The sequence below is a fragment of the Stegodyphus dumicola genome, chromosome 3, assembly GCF_044657685.1.
Source record: "Stegodyphus dumicola isolate Sdum_Otavi_A_Nest chromosome 3, ASM4465768v1".
In the NCBI taxonomy this organism is placed as follows: Eukaryota; Metazoa; Arthropoda; class Arachnida; order Araneae; family Eresidae; genus Stegodyphus; species Stegodyphus dumicola.
In genome coordinates this window covers 133045433-133068945 of record NC_140770.1, presented here as the reverse complement: position 1 = coordinate 133068945, position 23513 = coordinate 133045433, and positions in this window count along the sequence as shown.

Genomic DNA, 23513 nt, shown 5'->3' with positions numbered 1-23513 from the left:
GCCAAATGTGAATAAATTTCCGTATTCTTGGTAATTTTTAAGGCTTAAAATTAAGGGCGTAGTGTAGGTTTAGCTCCAAAAATACTCAAAATATATTACAATTGTATACACTTTATTATATGTGAGGGGGGACGCGATGAAAATTATGACTGAAAATTGGGCTGCGAAGACTGAAAGATTGAGAAACACTGCTTTACATGGTCCGAAAACGGAGAACTGATTAGAGCAAAAACATTTTTATTCACAAAGATATAGATGATATCCGAGACAGTGATGATGTGTATGTTTGTAGAGACATTAGGTAATTTTTGGAAGCAGAAGAGATGAAAAATTAGCAACCCTTCGCCGGGAATCGAACCACGGACCTCTGAAATACCGGTTCAGTGTGCTGACCACTACACCACGAAGGTGGGAGAAATACCTTACATACTCCCTCTTTTAAACGTCGACTGGATTTTTTAGGAGACCCAATCGCCAAATCCTGGGTGTGGAGAGTCATCATCCATAACCCTTTTAGTTCGGGCGCCACTCTAGTAAAATTAGGATTTTTTTGGGAGCAGAAAAAATAAAAAGTAGCAACGACTTGTCCGGGAATCGAACCGCGGAACCCTGGGATATCGGCAACGTGTGCAGAACCACTACACCACGAAGGCACGCCAAGAAGATGGGAGAAATATCTTATATACTCCCCCCTTTAAAGGGCGACTGGGGTTTTTAGAGGACCCAATCGCCAAATCCTGGGTGAGGGGAATCATCATCCACAACCCTTTTAGTTCGGGCGCTACTGTAGAGACATTAGGTAAATTTTGGAAACAGAAGAGATGAAAAATTAGCAACGCCTTCCCCGGTAATCGAACCATGAACCTCTTCAATACCGGCTCAGTGTGCTCACCACTATACCACGAAGGCACGCTAGGAAGGCAGGAGAAATACCTTACATTCAAAATCGTAAAAACAACCTTGTATTTAGCGTAAGTATATTGAAACACTCAATCGATTTCGAGGGCAGCTAAAGGTACCTCCTCATCAAGAGAAAGAATACCTAGAAAGAAGAAAAATAAAGGGGAAGGAATCTCAGAAACACGTGGTCCTTATCAGAACTGCACGTGGTTATAACCGGATTTTTAATCAGAGTTATACTGGCCGCCTACTTTTACTGAGCCAGGCTATCTGATCAAACATGTAACACAAAGGACAAGAAAATTAGCGAAGTTAAAAATAGGAAGCGAGGGACAACCGGCCTTTGCGCTCAAAATCTTTTTTCAAAGTTCAGATTTTGAGCGTGAAGGTGCAGTTGTCCCTCGCTCCCTATTTTTAACTTCGCTAATTTTTTTGTCCTTTGTTTTACATGTTTGATCAAATAGCCTGGCTCAGTAAAAGTAGAGCTCAGTGAAAGGCCAGTGTAACTCTGATTAAAAATCCGGTTATAACCACGTGCAGTGCTGATAAGGACACGTGTTTCTGAGTCTCCTTTATTTTTTCTTCTTTCTAGGTATTTACAAGGTTGATTTTACGATTTTGATTGTCACATTAGCGTGTTTCTCTTCTAGTCTAAATACCTTACATGTTTTCTAAAATGTTATCCTTAAACCTAGAATAAGTATTTTTTAATTTAAGTGTGTTACAGGGCACGAACTCGCTACGGTATTGCTTAAAAAAAGAGAACTTTTTATTCATATCGCAATTTTGGAAGCTGTTTAAAAATTTGGAGCTGTGACTATGTGTATTTTTATATTATTTCAAAATTCTGTTAGTTGCAATCCTAATAAACAATGCACTTAAAGACTTTGGTAGCAGGCAGGATGAAAAATATGCAACGTCTTCGCCGGGAATCAAACCACGGACCTCTGGATTATGCGCCCAACGTAGAGACCACCACACGACGAAAGGCTGCCAAGAAGGCGGGAGAAATACCTTATATACACCCCCATTTAAAGGGAGACTGGGGTTTTCAGTAGACACAATTGCCAAATCCTGGGCGAGGAGAATCATCATCCAACACCCTTTTAGTTCGGGCGCCACTGTAAAGGTGTTAGGTATTTTTTGGAAGCAGGCAAGATGAAAAATATGAAACACCTTCGCCGGGAATCGAACCACGGACCTCTGGAATATGAGCCCAGCGTGCAGAACACCACACCACGAGGGATGCCAAGAAGGCGGGAGAAATATCTTATAACTGTCCTTCCAATACTACACTGGTGGAAAAAATTAAGAGATGGAAAACATTTTTCCGTATTTCTCATAAAATACTACACAAAACCTAGACGGTTGGTCGCCATATAATGTCACTGTGGCGCTGATGTCACTGAGATGAGTTTATGCGTTCCTGTGGGCGTCACTACGCCAGTTAGACGTTAAAGCGTCAAGCTGCTCAGCTCATTCCGCTCTGCAACACAGAAGTGGTTTTTATCTTTCTTGAATAATCTTGTTGTTTTCTGCTATTTTTTAGGTGAAATGAGTACACATCATCGCTTAGACGAAGGTATGAGATGATGAATCGTGGGCAGGCTTAAGGCAGAGCAGCCTCAGCATTGCCTTAAGGCAAGCTCAGGTTACAAGAGAACTGAATGTAGCACCAAGTGTCATCTCTAATACGTGGAATCAGTTTGAAAACAACGGGACAACGTCTAGAAGACCAGTACCAGGTTGCCTGGGAGCCACCATGACCAATGATGAACGGTATTTGGTATGTTCAGCCAACACGTGTACAGCCACATAACTGTCTCGTGACATCGCTAATGCCACAGGCTCATCAATTTCAAGGAAGGCAGTTGCCTGAAGGCTCCATAAGACAGGAAGGTATGCCAGAAAGCCTGCTATTTGCATCCCACTCCAACAAAATAGAACGTTTACAATAGTGAATACAATACTTATAAAGTATTTCTCCTACTTCCCTAGCGTGCCTTCATGTTGTAGTGGTTCTGCACGCTGGGCCGGTATTCTAGAGGTCCGTGGCTCGATTCCCGGCGAAGGCGTTTGCTATTTTTCATCTCTTCGGGTTTTCCAAAAAATCCTAATGTCTCTACACACTAATACTGGAAACCTCTTCAGTTGACTAACGCTCTCTTCTCGAATGAGTGCAGATGCAGTCTACAGCTTGATTCTCAGCAATAATTGATATTGTGGGAACCTGGGACCCGATACTATCCCACAACATCATAGTAAGGAACCAGTATGGTGTTGGAGGAATGATGGTCTGGGTAGGGATCATGCAAGATGCCCGCACATGCAAGATGTTCCATGTGTTTGGCATTGGTTCCGTGAATTCACAGAGGTACAGGCAGGAAATCCTAGAGCTCTTTGTGCAACTTTTCAGGCCCTTATTTAATTTTTATGGACGACGATGCACGATCACATAGTGCCCACCTGGTTGATGACTATCTGGAAAGCGAATATATTCACCATATGCATTTGCCAGCAAAATCTCCTGTTCTTATTCGTATTAAACATGCATGAGATGCTCTTGGGAGGGCTATTGCAATACACCAGTGGTTCTTAAGCAGGGGTGCCCACACCCCTGGGGGTGCTCGAATGTATTTTGGGGGTGAGGGAGAAGCCCCTACCTAACCATAAAAATTATTAAATATCATTTATTAAATTTCATATAATAAAATATTTGAAATCTGCAATAGTGTCCCCAATATTAAAGCTCATAAAAATTGGTAGCACCTAGCTCACTTATCGGCAAAAGACACAGGAAAGAGCCGGTGCCGATGGGCGTATGCATTACGTTACGAAAAGGCATGAAACACTACAAATGAACGCGAACAGGTAGCTAGGTGACAGAAAAAAGAAAAAAAAACTTTGCGGGAATACAAGCGGAGAACGTTGCGCATGAGCTGAGTTCAATATGTGCTACTCAAATGGAATCTACGGATTCACAAATTTGTATCTGCATCTACTGCGCCTGTGTTAGGTTGAGTCAAGTTGAGTCAACTATTGCGTCTGCGACATGTGTATTGTGTATTTTGACTTGTCCAGAAACCTCTTGAGACTAATACATTAATTGCCCGTTCAAACCGAATAGGATTCAGTGATATTACAAACGTAAGAACATTATGTATATTATATTACATTATCTCTAAATAATTAAATCGATTATAATGAACCCCACTATGTCAAAAAAAAACGACAATGGAACGATAAGTATGCCTGTTATGGATTTACTTGCACAACCGAAAAAGATGGCACGCAACGACCCCCAATGCATCTTGTGTTCCAAGATATTTTCCAACAGCAATCTCATACCATCAAAGTTATTAGAGCATTTCAACAATCTGCGTGGTGGCGAAAAAGCGCATAGTATGAACAGCTTTGAAGTCAGAGAAGGCTCGGTTTGATACCAGTGGAACTACCCTAAAATTATGCGGACCAGCAATTCAGAAACCTTTATTAGAAGCGTCATATAAAGTGGCATATTTATGTGGGAAAAAAACTCACACGATCGCTGAAGAGTTGATTAAACCTTCTGCTTTAATTATTGCTAAAACAGTTTTAGATTCGGAAACACATAAAAAAATCCAACAGATTCCATTATCGAATGATATTATACGATCGCGAATACAAGATCTCAGTGAAGATATTTTAATGCAAGTAATTGAAGACATAAATATCAGTCCACTAAAAATAAGCAGGCAACTGGATGAGTCAACTGATATTGATAATTGTAGCCAACTTTTGTTATTTGTCAGGTATGTGAAGGAAAAAGAGGTGATAGAAGGATTTCTATTTTGCGAGCCACTGGAGATGAAGACGAGAGGAGGAACTGATGTTTTCAATCGCATCAAAGATTTTAATAAATATCAATTACCAATGAATGATTGGCTCAATATGCACTGAGGGAGCCCCTGCAATGTTAGGCAAAAATTCAGGACTTTTTTCACACATGAAAAGATAATTACCGGAAGTTATAATAACGCATTGCATGTTGCATCGTCATGCACTTGCATCGAAAGCATTGCCAGAAAGTTTAAAACTACATCTAACTATAGCAGTAAATGTAGTAAAATACATCCGAGGGCGAGCACTTAATCATCGCATTTTTCGTGCATTTTGCGAAGAAATCGGTGCTGATAATACCGTGTTCCTATATCACACCGAAATACGATGGTTATCTAAGGGTCGCATGCTTAACAGAGTTTTTGAATTGCGTAAAGAAATTATTCAATTACTGACTAGTCAAAGCTGTTATTTAGTAAAAGATTTTGAGAGTAATGTTGCAATGCTGAGGCTAGTCTACTTAGCAGACATATTTAGCCATTTAAATGAATTGAATCTATCAATGCAAGGATTTAGTATAAATATAATAATACCTAGTGAAAAATTATCTTCATTTATCGCAAAATTAGAAATTTGGATACGTCGAGTAGTAAAGGGGCATTTTGCAAAGTTTCCCTTGCTTGATTCTGTTATTGCGAAAAATGAAAAGAATACAATTATACCCGACATTGTAATGCATTTGAGACGATTGAGCGAATCATTCAATGGATATTTTTCTATCGGAAATATTACCAAAACTCAGAGATGGATACTGGATCCATTTCTATTTGACTTGAATTTGATGGATGATAGTGATCTGAAAAAATATCAACTAATTGAAATGCGAGCAAGTGGACATGTTCAAATGGAATTCGAACAATTAGAATTGCAAGAATTCCGGTGTTCACAGTTACAACGTTATACAGAGTTGGCGAACGGAGCACTGCAGTTACTCTTACCCTTTGCTACCACCTACTTGTGCGAAATGGGATTTTCATCGCTTTTGCATATAAAAACTAAAGCGAGAAATCGCTTAAATGCAAGTGATGACTTACGCGTATATCTTTCAAAAAAGGAACTTCGCTTCTCCAGTATAATAATGAACAAACAACAACAGACTAGCTATTAATAAAAATAATATTGTTTTGTATTTATATAAAACGTACAATGTTTTTCAATAAACAATAAGTTTCGCAAAAAATGTATTCTTCTAGACAAAAAAATTAAAACACATTTTTCAATGGGGTGCGACTCGCTAGAAAGGTTAAGAAACACTGCAATTCACCAATCTCCATCCAGAACCATTCAGGAGTTTAAAACTGCTCTGATGGAGCAATGGGTGCGACTTCCATAGGAACTCCTAAGCTCTCTTGTTAATAGCATGTCTACTTGTTGTGCATACTGTCTGTTTATCAGACGCGACCGCACATCATGCTAGCCACATTTTCACTGCTATATTCCAACCTCAAATTTGGGACTGTATTGGACTCTTGACCATAACTCATGCTAGAGAAAGGCATTTTAATTGTTGTTTTCTACACATTATTGGCATACAATAAACTATAATCGTACCTAATTTCATTTATTTCTATACAGTATTTCTCAAGATATTTGGGGAAACGTGTTTTATCTCTTAATTTATTTCACCAGTATAGTTCAATCCATTTATCACTCTTAGTAAGAGAACAACCAAGGGGAAGGCGATAATTCCTTATAAATGCGCTAATGAAGCATATTGTTACGAAATGTAAAGACGCGGTGAGATGGCTTCCCCGCAAAGCAGTTTTAGGGTTGCCATAAATGGCAAGAGAAGGCAGGGTTGCAACATTTGGCGAGAAATCACCCATTTAGCGACAAAATTAGCAATATACCATGGACGGTTGGAGAACCTTCTGGAACGAATTCTTACCGGTTTAGCCCAGAGTGTTCCCGAACACAAGCCGAAAGCTATATAAACCCTGCTGGTCCGCAGTCAGTCAGTTTGTGCTTCATCGAGAGGGAAAGTGTGTCTCTCATCGAGAGTGTGTTTGCCTCGTCTAGCGAGTCAATCCCTGCGGAGTCGATCGAGTTGACAGCCAGGCAGCGAGTGCCGAGTGAGTCGTCCAGTCCACTGAAGGAGTCTGTTAGTGTATCGCGGTTAGTGTATCGTCGAGAGAGCGTGTTGAGCTCCGCGAAAGAGTGAACCGAAGAGTCAGGAGCTGTGCTCGTGTGTCGTCGAGTGCATCGCGAGCTGTAGCGTACAGAGTCTCGAGAGTACGTGGAGTTCCGAGAACGACCAAGCATAGTCGTGAGCTATACTCCGGAAAGCAGAGTCGGCTGCTTTGCAGGAAGCTGTCTCCACCGTGATAGCCTGATAACCTGAAGGCTGTGTCGCTGATCGTGTCAGCGTGTTTATAGTAGTTCATCGACGACTGTAAAACGTGTTTTGGAGCTGTCCTGACAATACTGGCAAATAAAGTTTGTTTCGATACTTCATAAATTTTCGTCGTTATTCAGTGAAAATCCACACGAACCCCGTACGCACGTGAAGGAAGAAAATAACGTAACCGCTGGTGTCAGAAGAATTAAAGGAAAAACGTAACAATATGTTTTGCTTGTATTCTGAATATATAGTGATCTGACACTAAACATCGGCAACATAACAGTAGTTGCTGGTGCATAATGCAAAGTTTGCACTTCTTCGAATTTTATATCTTGGATAAAAGGCAACAGTATGAAACTGATCAGAGTTCACTAGTCGTTTTCTCTTCTTGACCGTTCGACTCTGTCATTTACTGGGCAGAAAATAAAATTCTAACTAGTGCTCAATGAACAGTAATCTTCAATTTTGTTGCAACAAAGCATCGCGGTGTTTTTTTAAGTTGAAGTGCTGAAAGTTTTCTGCATTATCACGCTGACGTACGGCACCTAAATGACAACATTTCCCCTAAGAAATAGCAAGCAGGTCTTTTACTTATTAATGCAAAATAGATGTGATCTTCTGTTGATAATGATGTCCAGGCCGTTCCTTTTCTAATGAATTGTCTGTAACAAATTAACAGCAGATACATCAAATCGGCCACGAAGACCATGTTCGTTGCCAATGATTATGATTGTTTAAGAAAAAATAAAAATCCGTTTAATTGTTTAGGACAGTGCTTCATTTGTATAACCAGGTAGGCCTGTTGCAGCACTTTTTACACTTTTACCGTGATGAGTCTGAGGACGAATAGATTGTAAATGATGGCTTGACAGCAAACGCATCTCAGCCCTGTTGAAATCAATAGATATATACGTATCTCATTAGGCTCAGCCCTGTTGAAATCAATAGATATATACGTATCTCATTAGACAATGAGTATCGAATATAGTATTGACATTATTTAGAACATGCAAATCTCTCTTTGAATTTTGGTGAATTAGTTTTTCACTATTGTAATTAGTAAAAGCCATTATGGATAACACATGAAGTCATGTAAAGTTCGGTTGCTGATTAGTGTTTCTTACTCGGCTTGCGGGTGTTATATTTATCTGCTACTGATGCATAGTAGAAGATGACTATGGATAAGACTTAAAGTCATGTAAAGATTCAGATGTTAATGAGTATATCTTTCTGGGCTTAAGAGTGCTATATTTACCTTCTAATAAGTGCCGTGAAAAGATTCACAGAAGAAAGAAGATGCAAGCAGATTTTTAATCCATAGCGTAGCATAAGCTTAATTGCAGGAGAAATGGTTTGAATATTTTCACTGAATACTGGCAACTGTGAATGATGAATTTATTACTATGCGACATCTGATAAAGTGACAAAACTGCCTTGAAGTTCATTTCATTTCAGAGTTCCTCTATGGCAGTTCGTATTTTTTTAAAACCTGTTTTCTAATGAGATGCACCGTAGTTTTATCTTATTTCAGACAAGATACCGTATTAGAGTCTAGCTGATTTTATGGATGGATACAATAAAATCCACTGGTAAGGGCACTTTAAATTCTTGTCCGAGTCCGAAAGTCGTATTCAATTCTTAAACTGTTTCCTGGTTAAGAAATATCAAGCACTTCCCTTGTAACGATAGTGCAATCATAAGTACTCGATTAACAGCTGGCTATTCTTAAATCTAGCATCTCTATCATAGAATTGATTCTATATATCATTAACTTGAATGCTTTACCTCACTCCATGTGAGCGGCAAGTTGAATATTCCTATTGCAAAACATTTTAATTGTGAAATTCCCTTCATCGAGCATTGTATCTCCAGCAAGCCTATATAATTAGAGACTCAGAGGCGTCTGGGTAACACATTCTAATCGGGCAGCGTAAGTTATTGTCGCTGCCATCTTTAACTCCTTTTCTTGCTAGTTATAATTGATCATTTTCTTAATAATTAAAGTAGCCTTATGCACTTTAATCGAATGAAAAATGTTTCGAAAATTTTCACTTTGATGTGTGCGCCTGTTAAGTCAAAACATATATAATATCCGAAAATATTTTATGCCACATAGAGGAAAATAAGAAACCTATGTGATGTAATTAACATAAAATATTTACCAGCAATTATTCAGAACACTTCATTTATACACTTGGACTGCAAACCCCTCTGTTTTCTAATTGTTTAGGAAGGAAACCCGTTAATTATTTTATTATTTTCTCAAGTTTAATGTTTTTGGGCTCGATTTTTCTAAGTGCAAATCGTGTCTCATACAGCTTCGGAAATAATTTTTATTAATTTTGGTTTTGAAAATGATCGTTCAGCCTTTACCAGCAATTCTGCCAATTATTTGATGCTATTAAAGTTTTCAAGCTCCTCTTTAAAGGACATCTTAACTAAAGATAACTGAAATAGAAATGTTAATGATACATCTTCTAGAAACTTTCGTACGAAATAAGCTGCTTTATCATCTGCGTCTTTTTCATTTGCTTGCATAAGAAATTAGAGTTGAAATTACTTCATATTATAATAATATATAAAAAATATTATTTCTACTTTGGAACCGACGACGGAGAGGAATGCATAAATTATCCCGTCACTGGGGAAAAATAGTTACCCTAAAATAAAAATTTCGTTCTTTCAATAAGATTCCGGCTCATCATTCATCATCGCATAAGATGTTTTTGTTTTACTTTCCGGATCGGATTTAGAACTTTTTTTTCATTTTCATTTGAGGCGATCCACTCTGGTATATTGTTTTGAATTTTCACCAGGGAACAATACTATGAACCGAACGGCAATAAACATTTGGATTCTTAATCTTTGAGAACTATAACCAATTTGTATTTAATCTTAATCCAGTCTTAGCTAGTTAGTTCTAGGGCCCCCAGCCCACCTAGCAGGCGAAACCTGCCATATGGTGATGATCCAACCTTAGTTATAAAACTGCAATAGACCTTCGAAAAAGACGAGTCTTGTTGTTTGTCATCTTTCGTAAAAAGGCTATCAGGTTGGTTTTGACCGCTATAATTCTAGAGATCATTTGAGGAACCTCGATAGCATTAGGAAGATATCCTACTCGACAACTTTCTTCTAATATTCTATGTTCCAATAGAGTGATAACACTCTCCTTTTCTGAATAGTTTAGTTTAGCTGAATTTTCCCCATTGTCTTCTTTAAAGACTCTTTCCTTTCATCTAAAATGCTTTCAGACTCGTCTGTTTCCTCTACATTTTGATCGAGGATCATCTTCGATTTTAAATAAAATAATGTTCTTAGAAAGTAGGTGAAGAGTACGTAGGTTGAAGTAATAAATGTTATTAATTTCAGATTGGTAAACAACGAAATAAATCATCTGATATCAAAAAGACCATATTAAAATAACTTATTAAATTTTATATTTGTATAAAAATGAAATAAATTATGATATATTAATTGCAAATAAATTACTATACACACATTTATGTAATTTATATGCTAGTATTTTAGTTAAGATTTTTTATCGTGTTAATTATCTTTCATTTTTCTAAATTTATCTTGTAACTACCAAACAATGTATTTAACAGTTTTATTAATATGATCCATTAAACTCAATTTAACCCAAATTTAAAACGTAAAGTCTTAAAAAAAATCATTCGTTTCAAATCAAATTATTATTAAAAATACTATGAATAGAGTAATGACGGCTTTCTTATGTGACAACAGCTATAGTATAAAATTATTAAATTCTCGATTAATTTCTAGATGTAAGCCTTACCTGTCTTGTAATCATTCGTAAGGACTACTATTATATTCGTATAGACTCGACGTTAAGACCTATTTAGCCAAGAAGTTAAATGCAACGAGCTTCTTGCAAATTTTCTCCTCTTTTCTTGCTTTTTGTTTACCAACTACTAAAGTATGTGGATTGGATTGGATTGTATTATTCAATTATGGCAAAGCACATGAGGGCTATCTGCTTAAAGGAAGGGATGTTTTCATGGAGGACTTTAAAGGGAGACTGGCTCGTATACACGTTACGCATGGGGACAACCACGAAAACACCCATGCAGCCAGCCCGTTCGCGGGATTCGAATCTCGGACCGAACTACCAGTGTTCAGCGTCTTTCTCGCTCGGCCGCTGGTGGGCCCTAAAGTATGTGAGTTTCACGTTTATTTATGTTGTTATTTGCAAAATCGGTAAGTTAGCGATAGTTCTTTATATTGGCTTGTTCTAGTGAGTCTGAAGAACTCGCAAGGTTAGCTGATGAAGATCTGAAAGTGTAACAAATCCACAGCACAAAGACTGCACCAGAAGTCCAAGAAAAACTAAGCTGCAAGGACACAATAGTCCATGAATGTCCTTTTGAGAATGAGGCACAATGCCTCACTCTCAAAAGGCATTTTTATACGCAATGTTTTCGAAAATACTCGATTGCAGGATTCTATCCGAACACTCGTAAATATCGTGTTTTTCATCAGACCTTCTGGAAACTATTAAATTCTGTTGAAAGCCTTTCATACAAAAAGTTCTACATAGCCATCTGGCAGCAATATTGACATAATTGTTGGTTGTGCATTAGCACTGAAGGCGTAATGAGTACGTTTCCTCAAGCACAGAATTAAAGAATCATAAGTCAAAAATTTTAACTACGAAATGTTTATTTAATAAAATAGGATAATTCTGCTTAACTTAAGCATAACAATAAAGTAATAATGTTCACAGACATTAAAATTGAAGTAATCAAAAGAATAACTTACAGAGAATCTTCATCAGTCCTAAATCACCAGGCTTACCTATATTAGGCAATAAGAAAAATAAACAGGAATATACTTTGCCATCGTACCTGAAAGAGACGAAAGTACTACTGGATTAGACCTTTGGTCAGGTACAAGTAGCTAGGGTGAAAATCAAATATACTGCATTGCACACGAACTTTACTTTCTCTCGCCAATATATACCTTGGCACACGTTCGTTTCGTATGCCTTTCGAGTTTCATTATGCAAAATACCTAAATTTATGCTAACATTGCCCCTGTTTTGCTAATGAAACTCATACCAATTGTAATTCATTCCTGCAAAACTGAAATGTAGCTTTAGGAATTGGTTTAGTCATAATAGCAGCAACAATTTCCTCTGTTGAAAGATAAGCAAGTTTTACTATTCCTTTGTTATTCAAGTCGCGTATATGATGAACTTTTGTATCAATATGTTTTGTGCGTGAACTGAAGTTTTCAGATTCTACAAGTCTTATAATAGACTGATTATCTTCAAATACCTTTATTGGTAGAGTTTTGGGTAAATTGAAATCTTGTTAATTTTAATAACCATAATAGTTCTTGCGTAGCTTGCGATAGTGCAACATATTTAGCTTCTGCTGAGGATAAAGAAACACAAGTTTGTTTTCTTGAAAACCATGAAATACAGTTCCTTTCTAATAAAATAACACTTCCTGATGTAGATTTTCTATCTTCAATATCTTGTCCCCAATCAGCATCTGAATAAACTGCAATATTAGGTTCTTCACTTGACGAAATTTGTAAGGATAGGTTCTTTGTCATGTTTAAGTATCTAATAATTCTTTTAACAGCATTCCACTCCTTTTGACGTGGATTATTACACCTTCTGCTGAGTATGTGAGTTGAAGCTGTGATATCTGGTCTTGTGATAGACGATATATACAAAAGACTTCCAATAGCTTGGCGAAATTTATCATTTGAAGTTAGGAGATTTTCTTCCTTGTTTAGGTTATAATAGTTCGTTTCCATTGGTGTGCTAGCGTGTTTCGCTTCTTCAAGTTGAAATTGCTTGACAAGTTGATTAATTTTATTTTTCTGTGATAAGAGATAACTTCCATCTTCCTTGCGATTTATTTCCATGCCTAAGAAATATTTAGCTTAACCAAGATGCGTTATTTGGTAACGTTTCTTTAAATCATTAATTGTTTGAAGAATTAGTCCTTCTTCTGTAGAACTTATTAGGATGTCATCAACATACACTATTAAATTAATTCTTTTATCACGAACCACTTTTGTGAAAAGACACGGATCTGCTTTGCTCTGACTGAACCCCAGAAGATTCTTCAGTGTATTTTCAATTTCTGCATTCCAGCACCTAGCTGCTTGTTTGAGACCATAAATCGACTTCTGTAATTTACAAACTTTATGTCTTTCTTCCGGAACCACGAATCCTTCTGGTTGTTCCATATATATTTCTTCATTTAAGTTGCCGTACAAAAAAGCTGTTTTAACATCTAGTTGATGTACCTTGGCATTATTATACGCTGCCCATGCTAAGAAAACTCTTATCGTAGTGTGTTTCACTATTGGTGAAAAAGTTTCATCATAATCACTGCCGTATTTTTGAGTAAATCCTTTGGCTACCAAGCGTGCTTTGTATTTTATATTTTTACCAGTTTCATCATATTTTGTCTTAAACACCCATTTGCTGCCTGCTGCATGTTTTCCTGGTGGTAATTCTGTAAGTTTATAGGTTTCATTTTCTTTTAGAGAATGCATTTCTTCTTGCATAGCCTTGTCATCAATTGGGTTTACGATCAATTTATATAAACCTTGCTGAGCGTTGCCGTCGGCTACGAGTATATTGTTACGCTTTATGTAACACTTATTACTATCAAATGTAACAATGCAACCTTTATTGGTAACAGGTTGAACATAAAGTAAATTACTATCTAAACCTGGTACATACAATACATTTTCCAATTTTATTTGTGTAACCTGACCCTTTAAGTTTTGAACTTTAAAATAACCTTCACCAATACCATAAGAATTTAATTTAGCTCCATTGGCTACAGTTACTATTTGTTTATTAGAGTCATTTAACTGAGAGAAAAATTGCTTATCACTCGTCATATGAGTTGAGGCTCCCGAGTTGATAACCCATTCTTGCGTTTGCGTGTTTTCATGTTTATTTTCCACTTTTAGAACTTGATTAAACTGAATCTGTGTATTTTCAGTTTCAATACTTTTAAAATACTTATTTTCTTTAAGTTTTGTTATGTTTTCTACACTTTGTGTATTTGCTATTTGGCATGCATTACTTTTATAATTTTGAGAATAATTTCTTACTTTACTATTATTTACATCTGTTTTCGGGGAAGTTCTAGCGTTGCGTTTTAAATGAAAACGGTCATTTATCGTATGGTTATTTCTCTTACAATAAGTACAAAATTGTGTAACATACTTTGGTTTATTTTCGCTTTTACTTTTTAAAGCAACTGAATCGTACTTTTGAACTTTCTTAGTTTCCACACGTCTACAATACTCATCTATTAGTTTGTTTTTAACATATTCTAGCGACAATTCAGCTTCCGATTTACTTTCTATTGCAGTTATTAAGGAGTTGTATGAATTTGGTAAAGAGCATAGTAGTATGGCTATTAAATTATTTTCTTTAATTTCTTCACCTATACTACGCAGGTTTTCAGCCAACTCTAGTACTCCTTTGATATGTTCCTGCATTTATTATATCTAATGGAATATAGTTTTCTAAGAAGAAATAACTTATTTGTTAAATTTACACGTTCATGGACACATTAACTTCTGCCAAACTTCTTTCGCAGATTTACTATGTAAAACATGGATAATTTGCGAATCCGAAATGTTTACACATATTAAAGCTTTAGCTTTACGATCATTCTTTAACCAAATATCAATATCAGTTTCCTGTTTTTCTTCGAATACAACATCATCTAAACTTTCTTTTAATAGAATTTGTTGTATTTTAAATTTCCACACTGAATAATTTTCATCTGTTCATTTTTCTATACAAATTGATTCTTTTAGAATAGACATTATTATTTGTTACAATTATTCTTTTAAATTTTGTAACTAGTTTTTTTTTTTCTCAACAAAGAGTTTTAACACTTTATGCCCCTGGAATCTTACAACATTACAAAATTTCAATTTTTCAGTCTCATAATCTTTTATTGGTTGTGCATTAGCACTGAAGGCGTAATGAGTACGTTTCCTCAAGCACAGAATTAAAGAATCATAAGTCAAAAATTTTAACTACGAAATGTTTATTTAATAAAATAGGATAATTCTGCTTAACTTAAGCATAACAATAAAGTAATAATGTTCACAGACATTAAAATTGAAGTATTCAAAAGAATAACTTACAGAGAATCCTCATCAATCCTAAATCACCAGGCTTACCTATATTAGGCAATAAGAAAAATAAACAGGAATATACTTTACCATCGTACCTGAAAGAGAAGAAAGTACTACTGGATTAGACCTTTGGCCAGGTATAAGTAGCTAGGGTGAAAATCAAATATACTGCATTGCACACGAACTTTACTTTCTCTCGCCAATATATACCTTGGCGCACGTTCGTTTCGTATGCCTTTCGAGTTTCATTATGCAAAATACCTAAATTTATGCTAACAATAATACACTTCGTCATTCATGCCTCCGTAAATATCATTTCTTTATTTTATTGAAATAAACTTTATATTTAATTACATATATAATTTCTAGGCTTCTTTTAAATAAAATTTCCAATATAAAATAATTGTATACTTTTTTTCTTCTTACTAGAAGCCTTCTTAGCTCGGATTCCCGGACACCACTCTGATGCTACTTACGGGCCTTATCTTCAAGAAGAATTATAGGAATTGATTGTGAATAATCTTAATTTTACTTCAGTTACTTTGGTTACAACAAGAAGCCTAAATAACATAAAAGAAAACAAAATATACACTCTTTTACAAAACACTCGAAGCACCAAAAAGAACTTTTGCGATCGTGACGAAATTTGGTATGCAAAAACATCTTGATCGAATATACAAATGATCAAAGTTTCAAGGCAAATGAACAGGAATTGCGATCATAGCGCGCATTTCTAGTGCGTAATTCGCGAGGTATAAAACCAGTAACAGAGGTAGAAAATTTATCTTTTTTATTGCTGCCACCGTAATTCTGTAAAGAAGCAATTACGACGATATCGAAGACCTTACAGAACACTAAACGACTTCGAACATGGTCGCATTGTAGGGTTGCGTGAAGCTGGGTGGTCATACCGAGCAACAGGCCGCCACATGCAGCGCACAGACACTGCTGTGCAAAGATGTTGGCAGCAATGGTTGCTACAAGGAAATTGCCGACGAAATGAAGGCTCTGGAAGGCCAAGGATCACAAATGCGAGGCAAGATAGGATAATTTTTAGCCAGGCCCAAACCGCCCCAATGGTATCATTGTCGATTATTCAATGAACTACAGCCACGTCTATACCTCCCCTGGTACCGTCCACTATCTCACGGGGCTGTCTGAGGCGGGGTTACGCTCACAGTGGCTTTTAAGAAGTGTACCTTTGACCCCACAACATCGGCGGAGTCGTCTGGAGTGGTGTAGCACCCGATCATCGTGGCTGCCATCAGACTGGCATCGTTTGGTGTTCAGCGATGAATCCCGCTTCATTCTTGAAGCAGATGACCACCGTGTTCGTGTCTGGAGAGGACGGGTCCAGCGGTCCCAATCAGCCTTTGTTTTACAAAGCAATACACCATAACCCCTGGTGTGATGGTGTGGGGCGCTATTTCGTATGACAGCAGGTCGTCTTTAGTCATCTTCCGTACATCTTTAACAGCTCAACGATATGTTGATACCATACTGTGACCGGTTGCATTACCCTTCATGGCACGTCATCCTGGTGTCAATCCATCATTTTCCAACAAGATAATGCCAGGCCACATACCGCTTGCATATCTCTGGACTGTCTCTGTGCGGCTGATACTCTTCCTTGGCCAGCAAAGTAACCACGCCTTTCATTAATCGAGCATGTTTGGGACATGATAGGCTGCCAGATTCGGGCAACACAAAATAGCGCCGATCTGGAGCAACAAATGATGAAAGCCTGGCATAATGTGTCGTAGGATGACATTAGGAACATCTACCACTCCTTGCCTCGACGAATTCAAGCATACATTGCCTCCAGGGGCGGTTCGACCAACTATTAATTTTAGCACTTTTGCAAAAGAGTGCATATAAAAGGCTTTTGGAAATCCTTTTTCATCTTTTAATTCCGTTTTTAGTAAAGTTTCCAATACATTTTCTCATGTTCAAAACATTCCCATCAGACTTTAAAAGTGTCCAATATTTAAAGGTATTTTAAACGTATTTTCTCTTTATAAATTTATTTTTCAATATATTGCAAAGAAGGATTGTAAATATACTAAAAAAATTAAGATAGTTTTATTATAACTTGATAGTTTAATTTTAGTTTATAGTTAATATACCACAAATGTTAAAAAAGAATGCTTTCAAAAAATTATTTTACTAGAAAATGTTAAAAAATGCTTTAAGAAACAAAAATAGCTTTATGATTGCGCAAGAAAGCATGGTTTTATAGATTTTAAGTGAAACTATAAATTCCTAGGGAGATCACACATAAGTTCCTCTCCCCTCTCAAAAGAACCCTGATTTTGTTTTTCCTTTTTCTCCCCCCCCTTCCTAGCGTTAAAATTTACAATGGCATGATTTTTCCAATTAAAGAAATAGCTTTTAATTTATCCGAGAAAGATTCGGAACCAGTTCACAATAATACTTTTGCATCTAATGGTTCTGTGAGACTAAAGAAGCATCCAAGAGATAATAAGAGGTTTTGTTAACAATAACAACATTTATTTACAAGAAAATATACGAAAATTTGAATCAATTAGAGATATATTATTAGGCATCTCTGCCTTCCACGTCTTACACCTTTAGTATCCTGCCTGCCACTGACTATTAGGACGAACGCAGCGCCCTCTAGTCAGAATGACTCCGGAAATACGTAATACTCCCCACCTGAACTCATTTGAGTTCACTTACCATTGAATTTTAACTAAATTTACATTCAGGAACCATTTAAAATTACAAGAATAAAAATATAAGTAGCATATTATATCAAATACAAAGCTTCAAAATTATTCAGTGACTTAACATACAAAAACCAATTACACTTTTAACTTCCAAAGAAAATTGTTCAAATATCAAGCATTAAAATATAAGCACAATTAAACTCTCATTAATACACAGATAGAACATTAACAGGTTGCAACTCAATTAAACTAACACAATTAAGGATTAATTTCCAAATTATACACAAATTATATAGAGCGTTTTATTTGTCCTTTAGGAGTCTGAATAAGAAGAGAACGAACTTTTCCATCTCTTCCTGGATATAGCTCTAAAATGTTTCCCATCATCCACATATTTCTGGGATAACGCTCATCATTAATCAAAACAATATCATTCACTTTAAATGAAACTATTTTACCTGGTTGTGGAGAAATATAAGCTGATCTTAGATTAAGTAAATATTCCTTTCTCCACCTGTTCCAGAAGTGATTCAAAAGTGTTTGCTGATATTTATATTTCTTTACCAAAGAATTCCTATTAACATTTAAATTTTCATTTTTATGTTTTATTACAGGTAAAGACACCAATCTTTTACCAATAAGAAAATGAGATGGGGTGAGTGGAGAGGGTTCTGAGGGTTCGTTGTACAGATACGTGATAGGCCTGGAATTAACCAGAGCTTCAATTTCCGAAAAAACAGTTTTCAATTCCTTCAAAGAGAGAGAGGATCGTCCAACAATTTTCTTTAAGCAGGTTTTAACCATTCGTATCTGTCTCTCCCAGAAACCTCCCCACCATGGACTTTTTTCAACTATAAAATTCCAAACTATACCTTTAGAAGCAAACAAATTTTTAAGTTGATCATTATCTATCTGATTCCACCATTTTTTCAATTCACTATTTGCTTTTTTAAAAGCTTTGGCGTTATCAGAATATATAGTGGAACATAATCCTCGACGAGAAACAAATCGTCGGAATCCTAACAAAAAAGAATCAGCACTTATGTTAAGAACTACTTCTAGTGGATAGCTCTTGTCACTGCACAGCTGAATATAAGTAAATAACACTTTGATTTAAAATCACGAACAAAAAATGGTCCGGCAAAATCCACACCGCATACATCAAATGGTGGATGCTCTTGAATTCTATCAGGCGGTAAAGGGGCAACCACCTGCATTCCAGATTTCACTCTGAATCGTCTACAAATCAGACAGTTATTTAACACTTTTTTCACAAATTGACGACCTTTAACAATCCAGAATTGTTCTCGTAAATGTGTTAAAGTTGCATCAACACCTAAATGGCACATTTTAGTATGAGAATCACAGATAAGTAGTTCAACAAATTTATCATTAGACGGAAAAAGCCAAGGATGTTTGGCTCGCATATCGTTACTTGAAAACTGTAAACGGCTCTTTAAACAAAGTAAGTTATTATCATCAAGTTCAGGATTCAAATTAAATTCTGAGCGTGAACTCTTATCAGTAGTTACTTTAGAAAGAAGTTGGGTAACTTCTGTACTATAATGTTTGAATTGAGTAGCTTTGATCCAAAAACGCAAAGCTTGCTCGAGTTCTGGAGCACCTATAGGTCCATTTAATTTTGTAGAATTAGATTTAGAATTGTGCACAAACCTTTTAATCCAAGCAGTAACACGCAGTAATCTACTTAATTCGCTGAAGTCATTAACGTCCAGTAACGACGACATAGGTAAGTTTCCATTAGCTGAACTGGTTACCATGGAATTAACCAGTGCAGTCCGTCGCTCTTTCACTATAACGCGTTCATCACAGATGCCATTAAAATGTTTTAGCGATTCTTGAAGACGCCACGAGTAAAGTTGTTTAGACAACCAAACAGGGCCTGACCACCACAGAGAACTTGTAAGAATCCTCCTAACCGATTCTCCTCTAGTAGTAAGGTCTGCGGGATTGTCGGAGCCACTGCAATGGTTCCAACAGTCTGGTAGAGTCAGCGACTGCACTTGAGCTACTCTGTTGGCGACAAATGGTTTCCATTGTTTAGAAGATCCTTTCAACCAATGAAGGACGATTTGAGGGTCGCTCCAAAAGAAAATTTGTTTCGCGAAATTAAGAAATAGACCTTGTAAATAATTTCCTAAACGTGCAGCGAGGAGTACTGCCATTAACTCTAATCTTGCAAGAGTCAAAGTTTTTAAAGGAGCAACCTTACTTTTTGACATTATAAAGCTCACTTTGATTTGGCCATTGCAATTCACGTACCTTAGGAACGCAACAGCCCCATATGCCTTGGGATTGGCGTCACAAAACACATGACGAGAAACTTCACTTATTTCTACACTCTCAAAAAACCTTCTTTCAATACTTACTGATTCAAGTTCACAAAGTTCAGAACACCAGGTTCTCCATTTATTTTGTAGGTCACTTGGCAAATCTTCATCCCATTGTAGACCACGTTCCCACATCTCTTGCAGAAGAATTTTCACAGTGATTACAAAGGGACTAATCAGTCCACATAGATCAAATATCTTTGAAATAACTCTCAAAACGTGACGCTTGGTGATTCTAGCATCAATGGAATCCCTAACATCTCTTAAATCTAATTTAATTTTATCCTCAATCGGATCCCACTTCAATCCCAAGAAACCTGTTCCTTGGCCGAAGTCAGTATTTTCCTCACATCAGTTTTCATTCCAAAGTTTATACAATTCCGGACAATTAGTTTTTAACTTCCTCAAATGAAATCCAACTGCTTTATTTAATATCTCTATTGCCGTAGACGTCAAATGATAAGCATCTTGAACGGTATTGGCTCCATAGCAGAGATCATCAACATAAAGAAAAGAATTTAACATGTCATAACATTTTGGATGATGTTCCTTAAATTTCGTAATGTGAAATTTCAAAACGCAAGCCAAGGAAAATGGCGAAGTAGTTAAACCGAATGGGAGACGATTTAAATGAAGAGTTTCGGTTGAATCACCTACCTCTTCGGGAAACCACAAAAATTTAAGGTATTTTCTATCTTCCTCCGCAATCTCTATCATAAGAAAAGCTTTCTCTAAATCTCCGCAAAATGCAACTTGATATTCTCGAAATTTAAGAATTATGTCCAATAAATTTGCATAAAGATTTCCTCCCGATTCTAGAGACTCATTAAGAGATTTATTATTTTCATTAGCCTTACTGCTACAGTCATAAACAATTCTAACTCGAGTTGTTTCCTTGTCATCCCTAATTACCGCTCTGTGGGGCATATAATATCCTGAATTTTTATCTTCATTAACACATTTTCCCACAATCTGACATTCTAACTGATCCGAAATAATTTGTTTATACTGGTCATAAATTTCTTGATTTTTATTTAGTTTTTGCTTTAACGAATCAAAACGCTTTTTCGCAACCTCATAATTAGAATTCAACCCAACTGCAGGTTCCCAAGTTTTCCTTTCACATCAGTCTACAAACGTAGCTTTCCCCATTAAATTCCAAAGAATTTTCAAATTTTTCAATCAATTGATTGTCCCATTCAAAAAAGTTTTGTTTGTCTGACTGAAATTCTTCTATTTCCCAAAATTTTTTCAAATCGCACAAAATTGAAGACGAGTCCATGACTAAGCATACATTTTCATAATTATTAGTTAATTTATTACTTCTTTCCACTCCCGCTAGTAACCAACCGAAACAAGAATTTATCGCAGTTATGTTTTCATTTAACTTTACTCTCTCGTCATAAACAATATCCCAAAATGAATCGCATCCGCCAGAAAATGAATCAGCCAAAGGTAAACCTCTTTCCTTCAACGCATTGCGAATAGATACATCAGGAATTTTCAAGGACAAATTAGATATATATTCCGTTATGACAGCTTCTAACTCGTACGATTTCGAACTTTGATCCCTATTGCGCAACGTCAATGAAACGATACCGTATTCCTTCTCACGTGCTATTTTGTCTCAGAAAGCAAAAATAGCTATTCTTTCGTAGCGTATGGGCTTTAATTTTAATTCTTTAACTAATCGAGATGAAATAAAACTTCGATGACTACCATTGTCTAAAATAACATTAGTTAAGACTGAATTTTTATCCGAACAGGCTAAAACTGTACATGTTTGCAAAAAGGGCTTATTTTCGGTACATATATTACTATGAGACACAGAAATATTCTCGGCGTTTTTATTAGATTTAGAATGTGAGTCATTCAAAACAGTTTCGCTTTCCACTTGCTTCTCACAACCTCTCATAGTAACATTAACGGGTTTATTTTTTCTACACACTGACTCATGATGAAAATTGCTTAAACAAATTTTACACGATATTTTTGCCCTGCATTCGCGAGAAATGTGATATTTTTAAACAACACCAGCATCTAGCTTCAGTCCTAAGCTTATTTATTTTTTGTTCTACATCCATTTTTTACAACTTACGGAATCGTGATGGCCGTCACAGAATAAACAAGCATTTTTTATTTGTGTATTTAACGCTGAAGCGATTGATATATTTTTAGGCTTTGAATAGTTTTTCTGATAAGTTTGAACACTTTGATAATTTTGGGAAAAGGATCGTTTTGTTTCGAAACTTTTTAGGGGGCTCATCACAGTTTCGGAAATTTCCCTAGATTCGACTTCATTCCTCAAAAACGTAATAATTTCCAAAACCTCACAATTCACTTCCCTGTTTCGTTTTCGGTGAAACTCTAACACCAAATCTTGTGGTAGCAACTTCAATAATACTGGATTCAATAAATGCCCATATGAACCCTCCGTTACATTTAATGAACGCAAATTTCTTATATTAACTTCTATTTCATCGTATAATTTACGCAAACCCTTAACATTAGACGAACTTCTCACGGGTTCTAAGCTTAATAATTTAGTCATGTAAGAATTTATAATAGAATCAGTTCTACCATATCTTTGTTTTAAAAGCTCAAGACATGAGTCATAGTTTTTCTCGTTTAATTCAAAACCCGCAACAACGTTATATCCAGGACCAGAAAGAAGAGATTTTAAATATTGGTGTGTGTGGTGTATTTAATTATGGCAAAGCACACTAGGGCTATCTGCCTAAGGGGAGGGATGCCTTTCGTGGAGGACTTTCTAAGGGAAACTGGCTCGTATACACGTTACACATGGGGAAAACCACGAAAACGCCCATGCAGCCAGCCCGTTCGCGGGATTCGAACCTCGGACCGAACTACCAGTGTTCAACGTCTTTACCGCTCGGCCGCTGGTGGGTTTAAATATTGGAATTTTTCAATTTTCTTAAGTGAATTGTTTGAACCGATTGCGCTATCAAAACAGTTTAAGAATTCCATAAATTTGCCAGAATCACCAGAGAATCGCGAAATTTCTAACTTTGGTAATTTTAAAGCCGTAACGGTGTTTTCTGAAACACTAGATGTGTTAAGAACTGAAGAAGTCCGCTGAACATTTTCTGCTCTTAATTCTTTAATTTTGCTCTTTAGTTTAATCTTAGCTAACAATATTTTGTCATCGTATTCTTCCGAAGCTTTTAATTCAATTTT